Source organism: Bufo gargarizans, chromosome 2 (assembly GCF_014858855.1).
Source record: "Bufo gargarizans isolate SCDJY-AF-19 chromosome 2, ASM1485885v1, whole genome shotgun sequence".
Lineage (NCBI taxonomy): Eukaryota > Metazoa > Chordata > Amphibia > Anura > Bufonidae > Bufo > Bufo gargarizans.
The window spans coordinates 69970773-69993053 of NC_058081.1; the positions used below are offsets into that span (position 1 = coordinate 69970773).

At 48.2% G+C, this 22281-nt stretch overlaps 1 long non-coding RNA gene across 1 annotated transcript in view; it reads left to right on the forward strand.

Moving 5' to 3' along the window:
• Positions 1-20900, forward strand: part of LOC122929455 — a 32817-nt gene extending 11917 nt beyond the window's left edge. The window contains exon 3 of the long non-coding RNA XR_006387973.1: positions 20499-20900. This is a non-coding gene — a long non-coding RNA (uncharacterized LOC122929455). The remainder of the gene's footprint in view (positions 1-20498) is intronic.
• Positions 20901-22281: the final 1381 nt, after the last annotated feature.

Here is a 22281-nt window from a genome sequence, read left to right on the forward strand (position 1 = left end):
AATATTATGGCTTACATTGGGCGGACGGACCAGGCACCAGGGTTACTTTCTTGATCATCATCCTTGATTCTGTCCGCATGGAAGCCAGCCTCCCCTTGGCGAAGCTGGCTAAGATCCAGGCCGCCGTCTCCTCCGCGGCTTTGTCCAGGGTCCTGTCCAAGGGGGAGCTCCAGTCCCTGTTAGGTCACCTAAACTTTGCCTTCAGGATAATTCCCCAGGGCAGATCTTTCACTTCTCGGCTCCTCAGTCTCCTCCCTTCAGCTCCGGATCAGGATTCCACCGTCCAACTGGACAGGCATGCCATGGCGGATCTCCTGATGTGGCAATCATTCCTTGCCATGTGGAACGGCATTTCCCTGTTCGTACTGTCCCCGGATTCCGCGTCCCCCACGGTCTTCACCGACGCGGCGGCCTCCTGCGGGTTCGCTGACTTTTTTTCATCCGCACTGGTTGGTCAGCAGTTGGCCGGTGGAATTCATATCCGATGCCGGTTCCATGAAGTCATCTCCGTTATTGGAGCTATACCCGATAGTGGCAGCTGCCCAAGTGTGGGGTTCGCTCTGGGCCAACAAGTCGGTGATTTTTATGACAGACAGCCAGGTGTTGGTAGAAGTCATCACGAAAGGGAGGGCAAAGTCTCAGAAAATTATGTCCCTCCTGCGTAAGTTAGTTTGGCTGTCCTTGCAGTTTAATTTCCATGTATTTGCATTTCATATCCAGGGGGCAAAGAACGTCGCGGCTGATGCCTTATCCCGCTTTAATTACGACATCTTTTTTCAGGAATTTCCAGAGGCAGACCCCGTCAGTACTCCAGCTCTGCCATTCAGCTCCTTCCTGTTGGACTAGGGCCCCTGATAGCCTCCGCTTGGATTTTAGTCCAGCATTCTTTAGCCGCCAATACCGCCAGGAATTATGATGCCGGGTTCAAGGTCTTTAGTCAGTTTGTAGACACCCATCCTCAGGGGGATGTGGAAGAAGTCACATTTCTCATGGCATTTATAGCTCATTGCCATTCTCACCACCACCTATCGTTCAATACCATCAAGCTGTATCTGGTAGGTATCCAGCACCATCGGATGCTCAGTGACCCCTCTGCCAAGTCCATTCTGGCTAATCAGGCCATTAAGACTACTCTCAGGGGTATTCAGAAGGATAGCACGGGGGTTCAGGTGCGCAGGCAACCAGTCTCAGGTGAGCTACTCCGCAAGTTGTCCGTAGCCCTAGATGGTCTCCCTTTTGGGCACTCGGCCAGCATCACCACCAAAGCGGATATGTACCTTGGCTTCTACGGGTTTCTTAGGCCTGGGTAGTTCACCTGTGGCTCGGTCAATCGTTCAACCCTGCTCAGGCGGCACCTTGTCTGGCAGGATGACCATTTCACGCTGTCCATTCCTTCCACCAAAACTAACCAGGCAGGTCCTCCCACCGAGGTAGAGTTCTTCCCCACATCCAATTGCTGGTGTCCCATCAAGGTTCTCAAGGAACTTTTAGTCTCACTCCAGTCTCCCGCCTTAGACGTCCGGTTGCTCCTGATAGACGGTAGGCCCCTTTCTTCTGGCCTTTTCATCTCCAAAGTTCGCACACTAGCGGCAGGGTTGGGATACAATCCCAGTTCTATTTCCGGGCACTCCTTCCGCATAGGGGCCGCTTCTGCAGCCTCCAAACTTCAGGTGCTGGCTCATGTGATCCGCAAGATGGGTCGTTGGCGGTTGTCATGTTACGCAAGGTACATTCCCAATCCCCAGGTTGAAATTTCCAGCGCCTTTTGTTCTTTAGCTTTTTAGGCTTTGTTTGCTCAATAAACTGTTGCACCCTACACTGTGCCAGTCGTCATTATTTTTGCCCACATATTTAGGCCTTACCTCGTCTCTGGCTCCGGGCACTCTCCAGCCAGATAGGTCAGGGCAGTACGTAGGCATGCCTCTTCTGTTCCTCGCTCAGCTCCTACTACAAATAGTGAAGGCTGTGTACAGCCTGTAATTGTGGGAAGAGCTCCCTCCCCTACATATACTCAGCGGTCGGGAGGCAGAGGGCACTCGTTTCCTGTGCCCCTCCCTCCCATCCCCTTTTCTTATCTATCCCTCCTTGGGTGGCCCACATATTTAGGCCTTACCTCGTCTCTGGCTCCGGGCACATTCCAGACAGATAGGTCAGGGCAGTTCGTAGGCATGCCTCTTCTGTTCCTCGCTTAGCTCCTACTACAAATATATATATATATATATTTATATATATCTCCATTGGCTCTCGCAGAGATTAAATCAATTGGCCAAATGAACTACTCATGAATAGGGTTCCGGTGAGGTCGTGACATCCGCATCCAGTGGGCTCCCCGAGTCCCATTCGTCCGGGGACCACTCTGGAAGGACGTGATACTTCATCTTAAAATCCAGGGAGGCAAACCCAACCTTGGGTTCCCTAAGCAGGGTGGTCTTTTCTTTGGCTGCTGCCGGTACGACTTTAGCAGTAGGCTTTGTCACTGTTAGGCGAGAACTAGGGATGAGCGAACTCGAACTGTATAGTTCGGGTTCGTACCGAATTTTGGGGTGTCCGTGACACGGACCCGAACCCGGACATTTTCGTAAAAGTCCGGGTTCGGGTTCGGTGTTCGTCGCTTTCTTCGCGCTTTTGTGACGCTTTCTTGGCGCTTTTTGAAAGGCTGCAAAGCAGCCAATCAACAAGCGTCATACTACTTGCCCCAAGAGGCCATCACAGCCATGCCTACTATTGGCATGGCTGTGATTGGCCAGAGCACCATGTGACCCAGCCTCTATTTAAGCTGGAGTCACATAGCGCCGCCCGTCACTCTGCTCTGATTAGCGTAGGGAGAGGTTGCGGCTGCGACAGTAGGGCGAGATTAGGCAGATTAACTCCTCCAAAGGACTTGATTAACTGATCGATCTGCAGCTGTGGATCATTGAGCTGCTGATCCTCAATTGCTCACTGTTTTTAGGCTGCCCAGACCGTTTGTCAGTCACATTTTTCTGGGGTGATCGGCGGCCATTTTGTGTCTTGTGGTGCGCCAGCACAAGCTGCGACCAAGTGCATTTAACCCTCAATGGTGTGGTTGTTTTTTGGCTAAAGCCTACATCAGGGTGAAGCTGTCACACCAAGTGCATTTAACCAGCAATAGTCTGTTCATTTTTTGGCCATATACAAAATCAGGGGCAAGCTGCGCCTGTCACCAAGTGCATTTAACCCTCAATGGTGTGGTTGTTTTTTGGCTAAAGCCTACATCAGGGTGAAGCTGTCACACCAAGTGCATTTAACCAGCAATAGTCTGTTCATTTTTTGGCCATATACAAAATCAGGGGCAAGCTGCGCCTGTCACCAAGTGCATTTAACCCTCAATGGTGTGGTTGTTTTTTGGCTAAAGCCTACATCAGGGTGAAGCTGTCACACCAAGTGCATTTAACCAGCAATAGTCTGTTCATTTTTTGGCCATATACAAAATCAGGGGCAAGCTGCGCCTGTCACCAAGTGCATTTAACCCTCAATGGTGTGGTTGTTTTTTGGCTAAAGCCTACATCAGGGTGAAGCTGTCACACCAAGTGCATTTAACCAGCAATAGTCTGTTCATTTTTTGGCCATATCCCAGTCTAATTCTGTCACTAAATCCATACCGGTCACCCAGCGCCTAAATACTAGGCCTCAAATTTATATCCAGCTAAATCTGTCCCTAGTGCTGTAGCTGGGCGAGTTATTTAGTGTCCGTTCAAGCACATTTCTTGTTCTGGGTTGAAATACAATTCCCAATTTAGCAATTTCATAATTTAGTGGTTCCTGCTATATCAGAGCTATTTGAAATCTATCCCAAAAAGGGTATATAATATTGAAGGTGCACATTGGGTCATTCAGAATAACTTCACACACACCCGCTACTGTGTATTTCCAAGTCTAATTCTGTCACTAAATCCATACCGGTGACCCAGCGCCTAAATACTAGGCCTCAAATTTAAATCCCTCTAAATCTCTCGTTACCCACCGCTGTACTGTTGTTGCTGGGCAAGATATTTAGTGTCCGTCAAAGCACATTTTTTGTTCTGGGTTGAAGTACAATTCCCAATTTAGCAATTTCATAATTTAGTGGTTTCTGCTATATCAGAGCTATTTGAAATCTATCCCTAAAAGGGTATATAATATTGAAGGTGCACATAGGGTCATTCAGAATAACTTCACACACACGCTTCTGTGCATTTCCAAGTCTAATTCTGTCACTAAATCCATACCGGTGACCCAGCGCCTAAATACTAGGCCTCAAATTTAAATCCCTCTAAATCTCTCGTTACCCACCGCTGTACTGTTGTTGCTGGGCAAGATATTTAGTGTCCGTCAAAGCACATTTTTTGTTCTGGGTTGAAGTACAATTCCCAATTTAGCAATTTCATAATTTAGTGGTTCCTGCTATATCAGAGCTATTTGAAATCTATCCCAAAAAGGGTATATAATATTGAAGGTGCACATTGGGTCATTCAGAATAACTTCACACACACCCGCTACTGTGTATTTCCAAGTCTAATTCTGTCACTAAACCCATACCTGTCACCCAGCGCCTAAATACTAGGCCTCAAATTTAAATCCCTCTAAATCTCTCGTTACCCACCGCTGTACTGTTGTTGCTGGGCAAGATATTTAGTGTCCGTCAAAGCACATTTTTTGTTCTGGGTTGAAGTACAATTCCCAATTTAGCAATTTCATAATTTAGTGGTTTCTGCTATATCAGAGCTATTTGAAATCTATCCCTAAAAGGGTATATAATATTGAAGGTGCACATAGGGTCATTCAGAATAACTTCACACACACGCTTCTGTGCATTTCCAAGTCTAATTCTGTCACTAAATCCATACCGGTGACCCAGCGCCTAAATACTAGGCCTCAAATTTAAATCCCTCTAAATCTCTCGTTACCCACCGCTGTACTGTTGTTGCTGGGCAAGATATTTAGTGTCCGTCAAAGCACATTTTTTGTTCTGGGTTGAAGTACAATTCCCAATTTAGCAATTTCATAATTTAGTGGTTTCTGCTATATCAGAGCTATTTGAAATCTATCCCTAAAAGGGTATATAATATTGAAGGTGCACATAGGGTCATTCAGAATAACTTCACACACACGCTTCTGTGCATTTCCAAGTCTAATTCTGTCACTAAATCCATACCGGTGACCCAGCGCCTAAATACTAGGCCTCAAATTTAAATCCCTCTAAATCTCTCGTTACCCACCACTGTACTGTTGTTGCTGGGCAAGATATTTAGTGTCCGTCAAAGCACATTTTTTGTTCTGGGTTGAAGTACAATTCCCAATTTAGCAATTTCATAATTTAGTGGTTCCTGCTATATCAGAGCTATTTGAAATCTATCCCAAAAAGGGTATATAATATTGAAGGTGCACATTGGGTCATTCAGAATAACTTCACACACACCCGCTACTGTGTATTTCCAAGTCTAATTCTGTCACTAAACCCATACCTGTCACCCAGCGCCTAAATACTAGGCCTCAAATTTAAATCCCTCTAAATCTCTCGTTACCCACCGCTGTACTGTTGTTGCTGGGCAAGATATTTAGTGTCCGTCAAAGCACATTTTTTGTTCTGGGTTGAAGTACAATTCCCAATTTAGCAATTTCATAATTTAGTGGTTTCTGCTATATCAGAGCTATTTGAAATCTATCCCTAAAAGGGTATATAATATTGAAGGTGCACATAGGGTCATTCAGAATAACTTCACACACACGCTTCTGTGCATTTCCAAGTCTAATTCTGTCACTAAATCCATACCGGTGACCCAGCGCCTAAATACTAGGCCTCAAATTTAAATCCCTCTAAATCTCTCGTTACCCACCGCTGTACTGTTGTTGCTGGGCAAGATATTTAGTGTCCGTCAAAGCACATTTTTTGTTCTGGGTTGAAGTACAATTCCCAATTTAGCAATTTCATAATTTAGTGGTTCCTGCTATATCAGAGCTATTTGAAATCTATCCCAAAAAGGGTATATAATATTGAAGGTGCACATTGGGTCATTCAGAATAACTTCACACACACCCGCTACTGTGTATTTCCAAGTCTAATTCTGTCACTAAACCCATACCTGTCACCCAGCGCCTAAATACTAGGCCTCAAATTTAAATCCCTCTAAATCTCTCGTTACCGCTGTACTGTTGTAGCTGGGAAAGTTATTTAGTGCCCGTCAAAGCACATTTTTTGTTCTGGGTTGAAGTACAATTCCCAATTTAGCAATTTCATAATTTAGTGGTTCCTGCTATATCAGAGCTATTTGAAATCTATCCCAAAAAGGGTATATAATATTCAAGGTGCACATTGGGTCATTCAGAATAACTTCACACACACGCTTCTGTGCATTTCCAAGTCTAATTCTGTCACTAAATCCATACCGGTCACCCAGCGCCTAAATACTAGGCCTCAAATTTATATCCCGCTGAATTTGAATACAATACATTGGGCCAAATAATATATTTGTTGTTGTGGTGAACCATAACAATGAGAAAAACATCTAGTAAGGGACGCGGACGTGGACATGGTCGTGGTGGTGTTAGTGGACCCTCTGGTGCTGGGAGAGGACGTGGCCGTTCTGCCACATCCACACGTCCTAGTGTACCAACTACCTCAGGTCCCAGTAGCCGCCAGAATTTACAGCGATATATGGTGGGGCCCAATGCCGTTCTAAGGATGGTAAGGCCTGAGCAGGTACAGGCATTAGTCAATTGGGTGGCCGACAGTGGATCCAGCACGTTCACATTATCTCCCACCCAGTCTTCTGCAGAAAGCGCACAGATGGCGCCTGAAAACCAACCCCATCAGTCTGTCACATCACCCCCATGCATACCAGGGAAACTGTCTCAGCCTCAAGTTATGCAGCAGTCTCTTATGCTGTTTGAAGACTCCGCTGGCAGGGTTTCCCAAGGGCATCCACCTAGCCCTTCCCCAGCGGTGAAAGACATAGAATGCACTGACGCACAACCACTTATGTTTCCTGATGATGAGGACATGGGAATACCACCTCAGCATGTCTCTGATGATGACGAAACACAGGTGCCAACTGCTGCGTCTTTCTGCAGTGTGCAGACTGAACAGGAGGTCAGGGATCAAGACTGGGTGGAAGACGATGCAGGGGACGATGAGGTCCTAGACCCCACATGGAATGAAGGTCGTGCCACTGACTTTCACAGTTCGGAGGAAGAGGCAGTGGTGAGACCGAGCCAACAGCGTAGCAAAAGAGGGAGCAGTGGGCAAAAGCAGAACACCCGCCGCCAAGAGACTCCGCCTGCTACTGACCGCCGCCATCTGGGACCGAGCACCCCAAAGGCAGCTTCAAGGAGTTCCCTGGCATGGCACTTCTTCAAACAATGTGCTGACGACAAGACCCGAGTGGTTTGCACGCTGTGCCATCAGAGCCTGAAGCGAGGCATTAACGTTCTGAACCTGAGCACAACCTGCATGACCAGGCACCTGCATGCAAAGCATGAACTGCAGTGGAGTAAACACCTTAAAACCAAGGAAGTCACTCAGGCTCCCCCTGCTACCTCTTCTGCTGCTGCCGCCTCGGCCTATTCTGCTGCTGCCGCCTCGGCCTCTTCCTCCGCCTCTGGAGGAACGTTGGCACCTGCCGCCCAGCAAACAGGGGATGTACCACCAACACCACCACCACCACCTCCGTCACCAAGCGTCTCAACCATGTCACACGCCAGCGTTCAGCTCTCCATCTCACAAACATTTGATAGAAAGCGTAAATTCCCACCTAGCCACCCTCGATCCCTGGCCCTGAATGCCAGCATTTCTAAACTACTGGCCTATGAAATGCTGTCATTTAGGCTGGTGGACACAGACAGCTTCAAACAGCTCATGTCGCTTGCTGTCCCACAGTATGTTGTTCCCAGCCGGCACTACTTCTCCAAGAGAGCCGTGCCTTCCCTGCACAACCAAGTATCCGATAAAATCAAGTGTGCACTGCGCAACGCCATCTGTAGCAAGGTCCACCTAACCACAGATACGTGGACCAGTAAGCACGGCCAGGGACGCTATATCTCCCTAACTGCACACTGGGTAAATGTAGTGGCAGCTGGGCCCCAGGCGGAGAGCTGTTTGGCGCACGTCCTGCCGCCGCCAAGGATCGCAGGGCAACATTCTTTGCCTCCTGTTGCCACCTCCTCCTTCTCGGCTTCCTCCTCCTCTTCTTCCACCTGCTCATCCAGTCAGCCACACACCTTCACCACCAACTTCAGCACAGCCCGGGGTAAACGTCAGCAGGCCATTCTGAAACTCATATGTTTGGGGGACAGGCCCCACACCGCACAGGAGTTGTGGCGGGGTATTGAACAACAGACCGACGAGTGGTTGCTGCCGGTGAGCCTCAAGCCCGGCCTGGTGGTGTGTGATAATGGGCGAAATCTCGTTGCAGCTCTGGGACTAGCCAATTTGACGCACATCCCTTGCTTGGCGCATGTGCTGAATTTGGTGGTGCAGAAGTTCATTCACAACTACCCCGACATGTCAGAGCTGCTGCATAAAGTGCGGGCCGTCTGTTCGCGCTTCCGGCGTTCACATCCTGCCGCTGCTCGCCTGTCTGCGCTACAGCGTAACTTCGGCCTTCCCGCTCACCGCCTCATATGCGACGTGCCCACCAGGTGGAACTCCACCTTGCACATGCTGGACAGACTGTGCGAGCAGCAGCAGGCCATAGTGGAGTTTCAGCTGCAGCACGCACGGGTCAGTCGCACTACAGAACAGCACCACTTCACCACCAATGACTGGGCCTCCATGCGAGACCTGTGTGCCCTGTTGCGCTGTTTCGAGTACTCCACCAACATGGCCAGTGGCGATGACACCGTTATCAGCGTTACAATACCACTTCTATGTCTCCTTGAGAAAACACTTAGGGCGATGATGGAACAGGAGGTGGCCCAGGAGGAGGAGGAGGAGGATGAGGAAGAGGGGTCATTTTTAGCACTTTCAGGCCAGTCTCTTCGAAGTGACTCAGAGGGAGGTTTTTTGCAACAGCAGAGGCCAGGTACAAATGTGGCCAGCCAGGGCCCACTACTGGAGGACGAGGAGGACGAGGATGAGGAGGAGGTGGAGGAGGATGAGGATGAAGCATGGTCACAGCGGGGTGGCACCCAACGCAGCTCGGGTCCATCACTGGTGCGTGGCTGGGGGGAAAGGCAGGACGATGACGATACGCCTCCCACAGAGGACAGCTTGTCCTTACCCCTGGGCAGCCTGGCACACATGAGCGACTACATGCTGCAGTGCCTGCGCAACGACAGCAGAGTTGCCCACATTTTAACCTGTGCGGACTACTGGGTTGCCACCCTGCTGGATCCACGCTACAAAGACAATGTGCCCACCTTACTTCCTGCACTGGAGCGTGATAGGAAGATGCGCGAGTACAAGCGCACGTTGGTAGACGCGCTACTGAGAGCATTCCCAAATGTCACAGGGGAACAAGTGGAAGCCCAAGGCCAAGGCAGAGGAGGAGCAAGAGGTCGCCAAGGCAGCTGTGTCACGGCCAGCTCCTCTGAGGGCAGGGTTAGCATGGCAGAGATGTGGAAAACTTTTGTCAACACGCCACAGCTAACTGCACCACCACCTGATACGCAACGTGTTAGCAGGAGGCAACATTTCACTAACATGGTGGAACAGTACGTGTGCACACCCCTCCACGTACTGACTGATGGTTCGGCCCCATTCAACTTCTGGGTCTCTAAATTGTCCACGTGGCCAGAGCTAGCCTTTTATGCCTTGGAGGTGCTGGCCTGCCCGGCAGCCAGCGTTTTGTCTGAACGTGTATTCAGCACGGCAGGGGGCGTCATTACAGACAAACGCAGCCGCCTGTCTACAGCCAATGTGGACAAGCTGACGTTCATAAAAATGAACCAGGCATGGATCACACAGGACCTGTCCGTCCCTTGTCCAGATTAGACATTAACTACCTCCCCATAACCATATATTATTGGACTCCAGGGCACTTCCTCATTCAATCCTATTTTTATTTTCATTTTACCATTATATTGCGATGCTACCCAAAGTTGAATGAACCTCTCCTCTGCCTGTGTGCTAGGCCTAAATATATGCCAATGGACTGTTGCAGTGGTGGCTGACATGAAGCCTGATTCTCTGCTATGACATGCAGACTAATTCTCTGCTGACATGAAGCCAGATTGTCTGTTACGGGACCTCTCTCCTCTGCCTGGGTGCTGGGCCTAAATTTATGACAATGGACTGTTGCAGTGGTGGCTGACGTGAAGCCTGATTCTCTGCTATGACATGCAGACTGATTCTCTGCTGACATGAAGCCAGATCGTCTGTTACGGGACCTCTCTGCTCTGCCTGTGTGCTAGGCCTAAATATATGCCAATGGACTGTTGCAGTGGTGGGTGACGTGAAGCCTCATTCTCTGCTATGACATGCAGACTGATTCTCTGCTGACATGAAGCCAGATTGTCTGTTACGGGACCTCTCTGCTCTGCCTGTGTGCTAGGCCTAAATATATGCCAATGGACTGTTGCAGTGGTGGGTGACGTGAAGCCTCATTCTCTGCTATGACATGCAGACTGATTCTCTGCTGTCATGAAGCCAGATTGTCTGTTACGGGACCTCTCTGCTCTGCCTGTGTGCTAGGCCTAAATATATGCCAATGGACTGTTGCAGTGGTGGGTGACGTGAAGCCTCATTCTCTGCTATGACATGCAGACTGATTCTCTGCTGTCATGAAGCCAGATTGTCTGTTACGGGACCTCTCTGCTCTGCCTGTGTGCTAGGCCTAAATATATGCCAATGGACTGTTGCAGTGGTGGGTGACGTGAAGCCTCATTCTCTGCTATGACATGCAGACTGATTCTCTGCTGACATGAAGCCAGATTGTCTGTTACGGGACCTCTCTGCTCTGCCTGTGTGCTAGGCCTAAATATATGCCAATGGACTGTTGCAGTGGTGGGTGACGTGAAGCCTCATTCTCTGCTATGACATGCAGACTGATTCTCTGCTGTCATGAAGCCAGATTGTCTGTTACGGGACCTCTCTGCTCTGCCTGTGTGCTAGGCCTAAATATATGCCAATGGACTGTTGCAGTGGTGGGTGACGTGAAGCCTCATTCTCTGCTATGACATGCAGACTAATTCTCTGCTGACATGAAGACAGATTCTCTGTTACGGGACCTCTCTCCTCTGCCTGTGTGTGTGCTGGGCCTAAATATATGCCAATGGACTGTTGCAGTGGTGGCTGACGTGAAGCCTCATTCTCTGCTATGACATGCAGACTGATTCTCTGCTGACATGAAGCCAGATTCTCTGTTACGGGACCTCTCTCCTCTGCCTGTGTGTGTGCTGGGCCTAAATATATGCCAATGGACTGTTGCAGTGGTGGCTGACGTGAAGCCTCATTCTCTGCTATGACATGCAGACTGATTCTCTGCTGACATGAAGCCAGATTCTCTGTTACGGGACCTCTCTCCTCTGCCTGTGTGTGTGCTGGGCCTAAATATATGCCAATGGACTGTTGCAGTGGTGGCTGACGTGAAGCCTCATTCTCTGCTATGACATGCAGACTGATTCTCTGCTGACATGAAGCCAGATTCTCTGTTACGGGACCTCTCTCCTCTGCCTGTGTGTGTGCTGGGCCTAAATATATGCCAATGGACTGTTGCAGTGGTGGCTGACGTGAAGCCTCATTCTCTGCTATGACATGCAGACTAATTCTCTGCTGACATGAAGACAGATTCTCTGTTACGGGACCTCCCTCCTCTGCCTGGGTGCTGGGCCTAAATATATGCCAATGGACTGTTGCAGTGGTGGCTGACGTGAAGCCTCATTCTCTGCTATGACATGCAGACTGATTCTCTGCTGACATGAAGACAGATTCTCTGTTACGGGACCTCTCTCCTCTGCCTGTGTGCTAGGCCTAAATATATGCCAATGGACTGTTGCAGTGGTGGGTGACGTGAAGCCTCATTCTCTGCTATGACATGCAGACTGATTCTCTGCTGTCATGAAGCCAGATTGTCTGTTACGGGACCTCTCTGCTCTGCCTGTGTGCTAGGCCTAAATATATGCCAATGGACTGTTGCAGTGGTGGGTGACGTGAAGCCTCATTCTCTGCTATGACATGCAGACTAATTCTCTGCTGACATGAAGACAGATTCTCTGTTACGGGACCTCTCTCCTCTGCCTGTGTGTGTGCTGGGCCTAAATATATGCCAATGGACTGTTGCAGTGGTGGCTGACGTGAAGCCTCATTCTCTGCTATGACATGCAGACTGATTCTCTGCTGACATGAAGCCAGATTCTCTGTTACGGGACCTCTCTCCTCTGCCTGTGTGCTAGGCCTAAATATATGCCAATGGACTGTTGCAGTGGTGGCTGACGTGAAGCCTCATTCTCTGCTATGACATGCAGACTAATTCTCTGCTGACATGAAGACAGATTCTCTGTTACGGGACCTCTCTCCTCTGCCTGGGTGCCGGGGCCTAAATATCTGAGAATGGACTGTTCCAGTGGTGGGTGACGGGAAGCCAGATTCTCTGCTATGGAACCTCTCTCCAATTGATTTTGGTTAATTTTTATTTATTTAATTTTTATTTTAATTAATTTCCCTATCCACATTTGTTTGCAGGGGATTTACCTACATGTTGCTGCCTTTTGCAGCCCTCTAGCCCTTTCCTGGGCTGTTTTACAGCCGTTTTAGTGCCGAAAAGTTCGGGTCCCCATTGACTTCAATGGGGTTCGGGTTCGGGACGAAGTTCGGATCGGGTTCGGATCCCGAACCCGAACATTTCCGGGATGTTCGGCCGAACTTCTCGAACCCGAACATCCAGGTGTTCGCTCAACTCTAGCGAGAACCTCCCGCAGGCATGGTTCCCTCTGGTGCTGGTACAGGAGATTCTGCCATGGTCTCCTGACAACGCTGGATCGTCAGTTGGAGTACAAGTTGCAAACATTCCTGACTCTCTACGTTGGTGACATCTCACGCTTGCTGACATCTGGACAGACTTGGTTCTAGGATGGTCTTCAGGGTCCTTGGTGACAATGGCTGGTTGCCACAGAATAATTGTGCCTGCGACACCGCTGGCATATTCACACTGGCTTGGTATGGGGGGTGGTATATACTTGGCGGTCAGCCTCACGGAGGTTAATGGTTTCTCAGACTCTTCCTCCTCTTCAGTCTCCGAGTCTCTGGTAGGCTCCCAGGACTCTGACTTCGGCATAGGCCGTACGAAGCACGTGGCATAGGGTCCACAAGTGCCCTCAGCAGGGGTGAATTCGATTACCTCATTAGCATAGAGGCTATGGAGCCAGCTGGGGAGATCTTTCCTTTTTACAGACCTGCGGTTAACATAATAATCCCGGCCTGTTTTCAAGTCCCTGATAAACCCGAAGCCTCTTTGCTTGCAAAAGGAGAGAACCCGACCCAGCCTGCATACTGGAGCTGGGAAAGACTCCAGGGGTTCCTCCTTTAGTTTGCGGGTTAGACCCTCATTATATTTTTTGCACGCGTGGGACCGCATGAGTCGGGCCCATATCTCTTCTGGCAAGGCTGCCATGGCGTGCTCTCTAGCGACTGCAGCAGTGGTGGATAGCCTAATACCGAGGAATCTTCTCCGGATCTTTCGGATTGTGCAGTAACATATCTGGGCGCTACTGGTGGCTGACCTGAAGCGGCAAGGAGAGGCCTGGGCGAAGGATCCACTCCTCTCTCTCCAGTGGCGGTCTCACAGTTCGTGGATGCGGTCCTGCAAAGCCATATCCTCCTGCTTGGCAATCGGGGGATTTGTAGCTTTAGCTGTGGTAGGGAGCAGTTCTTCAGACACCTCCGGTGCTGGGCGCACGTGTTGTTCCGCCACACTGCCTCTCTTTTTCCTCTCTAGCGTACTCACGTAGTCTCGCAAGGTTTCTTGCGTGCGCACGTACGTCACGCTCTTCTCACACGGGGACCACCCCCTAGGCCCGTTTCGCATAGGGGAGGCGCCATCTCCTGAACACTGCAGCAGCGTCACTAAGGCACAATATTAATCAGTTATTTTGTGTAAAGGGATTGCCCTTACTTTTCCCGCTCTAGAGAGGGCGTTTCTCTTAGGGATGGTGCAGCAAGGATATTCTGAAGTCTTCAGGTGGCCATTTTAAGTACAATATGAGAGTCCATTCACTGACTGCAAACAGTGTTGTTGACACACAAATGTACGTCTTTCTCACTTTTAACAATGCAATTTGATAGCAGGGGTCTTGTATAGTATCCCTGTGTAGTTTCAAGCTATTTAAACAATTCTCCAGCAAAATAAAGTCATGTAACATGCAAAGTCTCTCAATTAAGCAAGTAGGGCTTATTCTCATAAGGCACAAAGGATTGGTGTCCTATTCACATAAGGGTACTTTCACACTTGCGGCAGGACAGATCCGGCAGGCTGGTCTCCCTGTCGGATCCGTCCTTCCACTGTTTTGCCGTATCACCGGACCGCCGCTCCGTCCCCATTGACTATAATGGGGACGTGGCGGACCTCCGACGCAGCACGGCGGTGCACGGCGAAAGCCGCCGGGCTAAAAGTCCTGCATGTCTGACTTTTTAGTCAGGCGGCTTTCGCCAGGCACTGCCGTGCTGCGCCGGAGCTCCGCCCCCGTCCCCATTATAGTCTGCATACAGCAGATTTTTGTATCCTGTTTATTACGCCAATTTTATATGCAGTGAACCGGACCAGGGGCGACACGTAAGGGCACGGTGGGCAGATGGGGGTAGTAGTTGTTTGTACTCACGATATCAGAGTCTCCTTGCGCCAGCGTGCAGTGAAAAGGAAGACAGCACTAAATCCTCCGGGGCAACCTCTAGTACAGGGATCACCAGCCAGATGGTAGTTGAGGTGCCCTTGATGGTATAGGTGTTTAGGGTGCTTTTGAGGCTGGGACCCCAGTTGTTCGTGACGCTAGCACCGTTAGGTGCAAAGATTGGTGGTGGAAAAAAAGATGAGGAGTCAGTTGTTGTAAAACAGTTGAACTTTTACATAGAGCACTTTTCTTCAGGTAGTCAGTACAGCTCATTTACCGTATTTTCCACTTTATAAGACACACTTTCCCCCCCCCAAAAGTGTGGGGGGGGAAATGGCTGTGCATCTTATAAAGTGAATACTAGTGAACGCTTCCATTATGGAAGCGCTCACTTGTATGCTTCAGGTGCCGGCGCTTCCTGTTGCCGGCGCTGCACTGTCCTGACTGCGTAAAGCGTCAGGAGTCGGACGTAGTCGCGCACTATGACCTACCCTTATAAATGACCCTTGTGGCCCAGAAAATAATCACATTTATTTACACAAAATAGCAGTAGCTACAAAATTCTGTTTGTGGCCGTGTACTTAAAGTAAAACATAGCTTTTATTTCTAGATCATTAAAGATGTATATTTTTTGCCTAAAGCCATATGTGATTTTAAAACCATACTGAGACATTGGTATTATTTAACTGATATAGCTATATGTTATGTATGGGAGAGCAGTGTGTTGCGGTGTAGAGTAGGAGATATGTTATTTTCACACTATATCCACTATCATCACCGCCTTGTTTGGCTTATACTCATTGGCAGTTATCCACCTTTTCTAATTTTGCTGAGGTAATAACACTACCTTAACCAGGGGCGTTGCTAGGTCAAAACATTCGGAGCCTGGGCCCCTGATGTTTTGTCCCAGGCCCGAATGTCCTGCCTGCCTGTTAAATATAACCGTGTTGCCTTCCTCAGGACGGCAATACAATTGAATCTAATGCACTGCAACAGCTGAAGGACCTGTGATGACCTCACAGGTCATCTGATCAGTTCTAAATGCAGTAGCTGAAAAGGACCTGGGATGATGTCACCATCATGTGACCAGTGCAGGAGAGGACGGCTCAACAGTGAAGAGATGAGGCTGAGGTGAGATCTGCTACATGAGGAGAGGTAAGTGAAGATTACTCAGTGTGAGAGGCAGAGCAATGTTGGGAGTTATACTTATTTAACTGGGACTGTATGTTAGGGCTGAAGGGAGGGAAGTTACTTACATGGGACAGTGAGGTGGAGTGATGTTAATTACATGGGACTGACATTTGGAAGTGGCTGGGGCAGCCTTCCCTGCCATCAGGTCCCCATCGGGTCCCCGTCACAGCAACTCGGAGACCTAATGGCAGCTCCGATCTCTGCAAGGACAACGCATGTGCCGCAGTCAGCGCTGACAGCAGCACATCAAGGGTTAATGCGCCAGCATCTGTGTTTTCACCGATGCCTGTGCATACAGCAGGGGTCCAGCTATTAGTGACTGCCGGACCCCTGCCGCGGATCAGACGGGCGCAGCTCCTGCATCCGACCGATCAGCGTGCCGTACATGTACGGCGCTGGGCGTTTAGTCACGTCCAGTTGCGCTGTACATGTACGGCGCAGGTCGTTAAGGGGTTAAGTACACGGCCACAAACAGAATTTTGTAGCTACTGCTACTTTGGTAAATAAACGCAAGTAAGGTGACAGAGCAGTGTCGACTGGGAAGACAGGGGAGCGCAACTTCTTCTGGAGTTGGAGAGGAGCCACGGCGCAGGACAGGTAAGAGATGTTTTTTTTTTTTTTTTTATCTGATCTGAGGTCTGATGGGGGTCTCACTATGGGCTGATATTAGGTCTGATGGGGTTATGACATGAAGCGCTGATGTGATGTCCTGATAAGGGGGTCTGATCTGATGTCCTGATATTTATGGGGCTCTGATCTGAGGACCTGATATGAGGTCTGATGAAAAATATTTTTTTCTTATTTTTCTCCTTTTAAACCTGGGGTGCGTCTTATAAAGCAAAAAATATGGTATATGATAAAGCAGTAATGTAACTATCAGTTCAGCTGTATGTATTCCTTGTAAAAGGCTTGGTAATTGTAATTTGAGGAGTTCTCCTTTCTTTCTATATCTGCCTAGACTAGGTCCACATTATAGCACTCTGGATATAATAAACTTCTTACTGGTCAGTAGCAATCCACAGGGCGGTCTCCCTAATGGCAGGCATCAGTCTTCTCCATTCTTTGGAAAGGATGCTCACTGAAGAATTATGGTCCACTATGTCCATAGAGGCATGTGGTAAAGGATCATTTTGCACATTAAAGGGGTTTTCGCTAGGATATGCCCCCATTGTCTGATAGGTGCCCGCCCCTACAATGAGTACGGAGCCGGGAAATGAACGGAGGGCGCTGCGCATTTCTATGGGCAGCTGTCACGACCATAGTCATGGTCGTGACTCCTGTGTCCGCAGGCTTTTGCCTGCGGTCTGGTGTTGTTGTTCAGCCACAGATGAGGGCCGCTAGTATGTTGCCTCACTTGTGGTTGCCGCTGGCAACATGTGGTTGTTTTGCAGTTTGGCAGCCTGAGCTTATGCTGGGCAGCTTGCTGCAATGTATATGCGGTTGCACCTGGCAACCTGCCTTTATATGTGTGCACATTCCCTGTCTGGTGTGTACAGGGTTTAAGTTGTATGCACTTCTCCTTTAAGTTGATGTCTTCCCTTCCCTGGTGTTGGAAGGGGTAACTTCCTTCCTAGTGTGTGTGTGCACTGGGTGTGTCTGATTGTGGGTGTGACTACATGGGCTATAAAGCCTCAGTTAAGACCTGATGTCTGGGGGGTACTCCAGCCTTGTAGTAAGCTGGAGGAACTCTCCTGGTCCCATATACCATCTGCCAGTGAGGGCCACCCTTGTGGTCATAAATTGTGATTCTATATGTTTATGTCATGTTAAGTTTATGTGTATGTGGTGTCTGTTATTATTGCAGCTATGGTTCTGGGTCCCTGTGTGTTTATGTGTGCTGTGGCCTTTTATGTTTGTGTGTGGACAGCCAGCACTTGTAATTGAACAGAACGGAATGCTCCAAAATGCATTCCGTTCCGTTCTCATACCGGAGAGCAAACCACAGCATTTCTGACACAATCCGATACATTAGAAAACGGATTCATCCACCATTGACTTTCAATGGAGTTCATGACGGATCTGTCTTGGGTATGTTAAAGATAATACAACCGGATCCGTTCATAACGGATGCAGATGGTTGTATCATCAGTAACAAAAGCGTTTTTGCAGCAAAAACGCTAGTGTGAAAGTAGCCTTAGAGGCGTAGATAATTGTGCAGATGATCGCTAACAAGCGTTTGAATGAACTCTCATTACCGATGATCTGGCAGTGTAATACTTCTGCCGATTACCCCAAACGCTCATTTATCGGGCAAATGGAATCTATCAGCACGTTTAAAAATCATTGTTTGCCGGCGGCAGATCGTGCTGTGTCATCACAATCTGCTGCTGGCAAACAATGATTCACTTGTTAGTGATTATCTTTTGGATTCTCGGCCAGTGTAGAGGGACCTTTACTCTTTTCTCATTTATATTTCCAGAAAATTGGCCAAGTCTCGTATGACTCAAGGTGTACAATAAAACTGATGCCACCGCTGCACTACATCTCCCAACATTTAACTTGCCAAACAGTATACATTTTGCAATATCTAGTTATGAATTTTCATATTTCTGATTGTCACCACCGCCATGAAGGTGGTCAGAGGACTGAAAGGAGAAGATGCTGGTATCTGGTATAGATTTTTATGTAAAGCCATTAGTAGTGCCCGCCCCTACAATGAGAACGGAGCCGGGAAATGAACGGAGGGCGCTGCGCATTTCTATGGGCAGCTGTCACGACCATAGTCATGGTCGTGACTCCTGTGTCCGCAGGCTTTTGCCTGCGGTCTGGTGTTGTTGTTCAGCCACAGATGAGGGCCGCTAGTATGTTGCCTCACTTGTGGTTGCCGCTGGCAACATGTGGTTGTTTTGCAGTTTGGCAGCCTGAGCTTATGCTGGGCAGCTTGCTGCAATGTATATGCGGTTGCACCTGGCAACCTGCCTTTATATGTGTGCACATTCCCTGTCTGGTGTGTACAGGGTTTAAGTTGTATGCACTTCTCCTTTAAGTTGATGTCTTCCCTTCCCTGGTGTTGGAAGGGGTAACTTCCTTCCTAGTGTGTGTGTGCACTGGGTGTGTCTGATTGTGGGTGTGACTACATGGGCTATAAAGCCTCAGTTAAGACCTGATGTCTGGGGGGTACTCCAGCCTTGTAGTAAGCTGGAGGAACTCTCCTGGTCCCATATACCATCTGCCAGTGAGGGCCACCCTTGTGGTCATAAATTGTGATTCTATATGTTTATGTCATGTTAAGTTTATGTGTATGTGGTGTCTGTTATTATTGCAGCTATGGTTCTGGGTCCCTGTGTGTTTATGTGTGCTGTGGCCTTTTATGTTTGTGTGTGGACAGCCAGCACTTGTGTTTAGGGATCCAGTCAGTGTGTCTGTGGAAGGTAGACGTGGAAGTCTTTCACTCTCCTGCCATATCCATAGTCTTTTTATAGTGACATCCCATTGCAGCTCGGCCAGTTTTAGACTCCTGTTTCTCCGCATCCAGGAGGAACAGGTGGTCTACCCAGCTCCTAGTTCAGGGATCGGTGGAGGGTGAGTAGGGATCCGAGGGTCCTGAGCATGGGCCCTCCTACCTTCAAGGTCGGCTCATGCAGCTAGGAGTTAGGGTTGGATTAGGGATGCGTTAGGAGGTGACCTGCTCCCTTATTCTGTTGTCCTGGCCGAGCAGCGACTAACATCTCATGGCATCACACGGCTGAGGGTTTTCCCCATCCTCAGCCGTGACAGCAGCTCTCCCTATATGAGCAGCTCTCCCTATAGCTCTCCCTGACTGCTCAGCCCATGCAAAGATCTCTGTGATAGAAAGTTGCATGTCCACGTAACTAGACTAAGTGACACCTGAAAACCCTATAATAGTGAGGGGACGCGACCACCGGCTCCCTGCACTAAATACGGAGCGAGTCAGGGTCACCTAGAATCAAGCCAACAGGAAAACACAAATAAAGGGATAGACTTATCTGAGAAACAAGCAGTAGCAAACTTCTAGCACTGAGCAAAATCCTAGCGATATGCGACCATTTTCTGAGATGGGAATACCCCTTTAATCATCTGGCTGTGTCCAGGTACTTTTAGGTTCCTCCTGGTCACTGGTGCTTGTGAAGTACATTGGCTAATTTAGCTCCAACCTCCACTAGACTTTCTCTATATTCAGACGTAGACTAACTGGTCTGTGCTGTGCTGCAACAACATTGTTCTTGATCTGTGTGCTCCCTTAGCCTGGCCACAGCCAAGGGGCTAATATGGCAGCTACATGGTGGACTAGGCCTGTTGTGCTCCTACACTAACTTCCTCAACTTCTCTACTGAATTCATACTTCCTATTAGCATACCCCAGCTATATATATAAGTGATGCCAGCACCACCTAGGGGCGAATGGATGTAATGACACACTAACAGCCTGTTAATAGGAATTACAGGAATATACAGCAATACATTTTGATAAGCAAATACAAAAGTTTGAAGTGCCCACGACCATCACTGAGTGGGACACTGCAATATCTTATTCTGATATTTTCCCAGCAAGTATATAAACTCTAACCATGTCTACATTTTTCTTGACAGCAGTAAAGTCTGAATCCACACAATACCATTAGTGGAAACCAGTCTTCAGCCGGCAGAACCACAGGAATGATTCATTTTTCTTGACACCATGTGGATAAATTTTCTTCTTTCTTGCTCAGGCAACCAACCAACCTCAGGGTTGGCAGTACAACAGGCAACTGAATACCGCACAGCTGCTGCCCATCACCCTAAAGGTCCCTTTACATATATGACAGAGAAGCGTTCCTTCCTGACAATCTGCTGCTCCCTGGTGGAAGAGCGAGCTGCATTTATATGCACAGATCTCCTCCAGAGTATAGCATATGTTAGGCTACTTTCACACTAGTATTAATATTTTCTGGTATTGAGATCCGTCATAGGGTCTCAATACCGGAAAAAATGCTTCCGTTTTGTCCCCATTCATTGTCAATGTGGACAAAACGTAATTGAACAGAACGGAATGCTCCAAAATGCATTCCGTTCCGTTGTCATACCGGAGAGCAAACCACAGCATTTCTGACACAATCCGATACAATAGAAAACGGATTCATCCACCATTGACTTTCAATGGAGTTCATGACGGATCTGTCTTGGGTATGTTAAAGATAATACAACCGGATCCGTTCATAACGGATGCAGATGGTTGTATCATCAGTAACAAAAGCGTTTTTGCAGCAAAAACGCTAGTGTGAAAGTAGCCTTAGAGGCGTAGATAATTGTGCAGATGATCGCTAACAAGCGTTTGAATGAACTCTCATTACCGATGATCTGGCAGTGTAATACTTCTGCCGATTACCCCAAACGCTCATTTATCGGGCAAATGGAATCTATCAGCACGTTTAAAAATCATTGTTTGCCGGCAGCAGATCATGCTGTGTCATCACAATCTGCTGCTGGCAAACAATGATTCACTTGTTAGTGATTATCTTTTGGATTCTCGGCCAGTGTAGAGGGACCTTTACTCTTTTCTCATTTATATTTCCAGAAAATTGGCCAAGTCTCGTATGACTCAAGGTGTACAATAAAACTGATGCCACCGCTGCACTACATCTCCCAACATTTAACTTGCCAAACAGTATACATTTTGCAATATCTAGTTATGAATTTTCATATTTCTGATTGTCACCACCGCCATGAAGGTGGTCAGAGGACTGAAAGGAGAAGATGCTGGTATCTGGTATAGATTTTTATGTAAAGCCATTAGTAGTCACTTACATGCTGTGTATCAGTTGCCATGACTGTTATGTAGATATAATTATATTTAATAAACTGCTGTTTTTTTATCATACTTTGTTTTATTGACATTAAACCTGTTGTCTTCTGTTACACTGTTATGTGATGATGATGATATCAGCAAGGGTATATTCAGAATGTACCTTGTCACAGATTTCTTGTGGATTTGCTAAACATTTGGGGGTTCATTTATTATCCAGAAATATGCCTATATTAGGTGTATCTCTGGCGCAGAATGCAGTGCAACGATTAGTTATGCTGCAATCTGAGACTTTTCCCCGCTCATGCCAGGTCTAGATAAGTGGGCGTGATGTGGGTGAGGAAGGGGATGGTCCAGCAAGCTGTCACGGATTGTGTTGCAGAAAACAAGAAGTAACAAATAAAGATCCGACTGACTTGATCCCAAACTAAGGAACAAAAGGGTGAGCCCTATTGAAGCCCTATAGCTCTCCCTGACTGCTCAGCCCATGCAAAGATCTCTGTGATAGAAAGTTGCATGTCCACGTACCTAGACTGAGTGATACCTGAAAACCCTATAATTGTGAGGGGACGCGACCACCGGCTCCCTGCA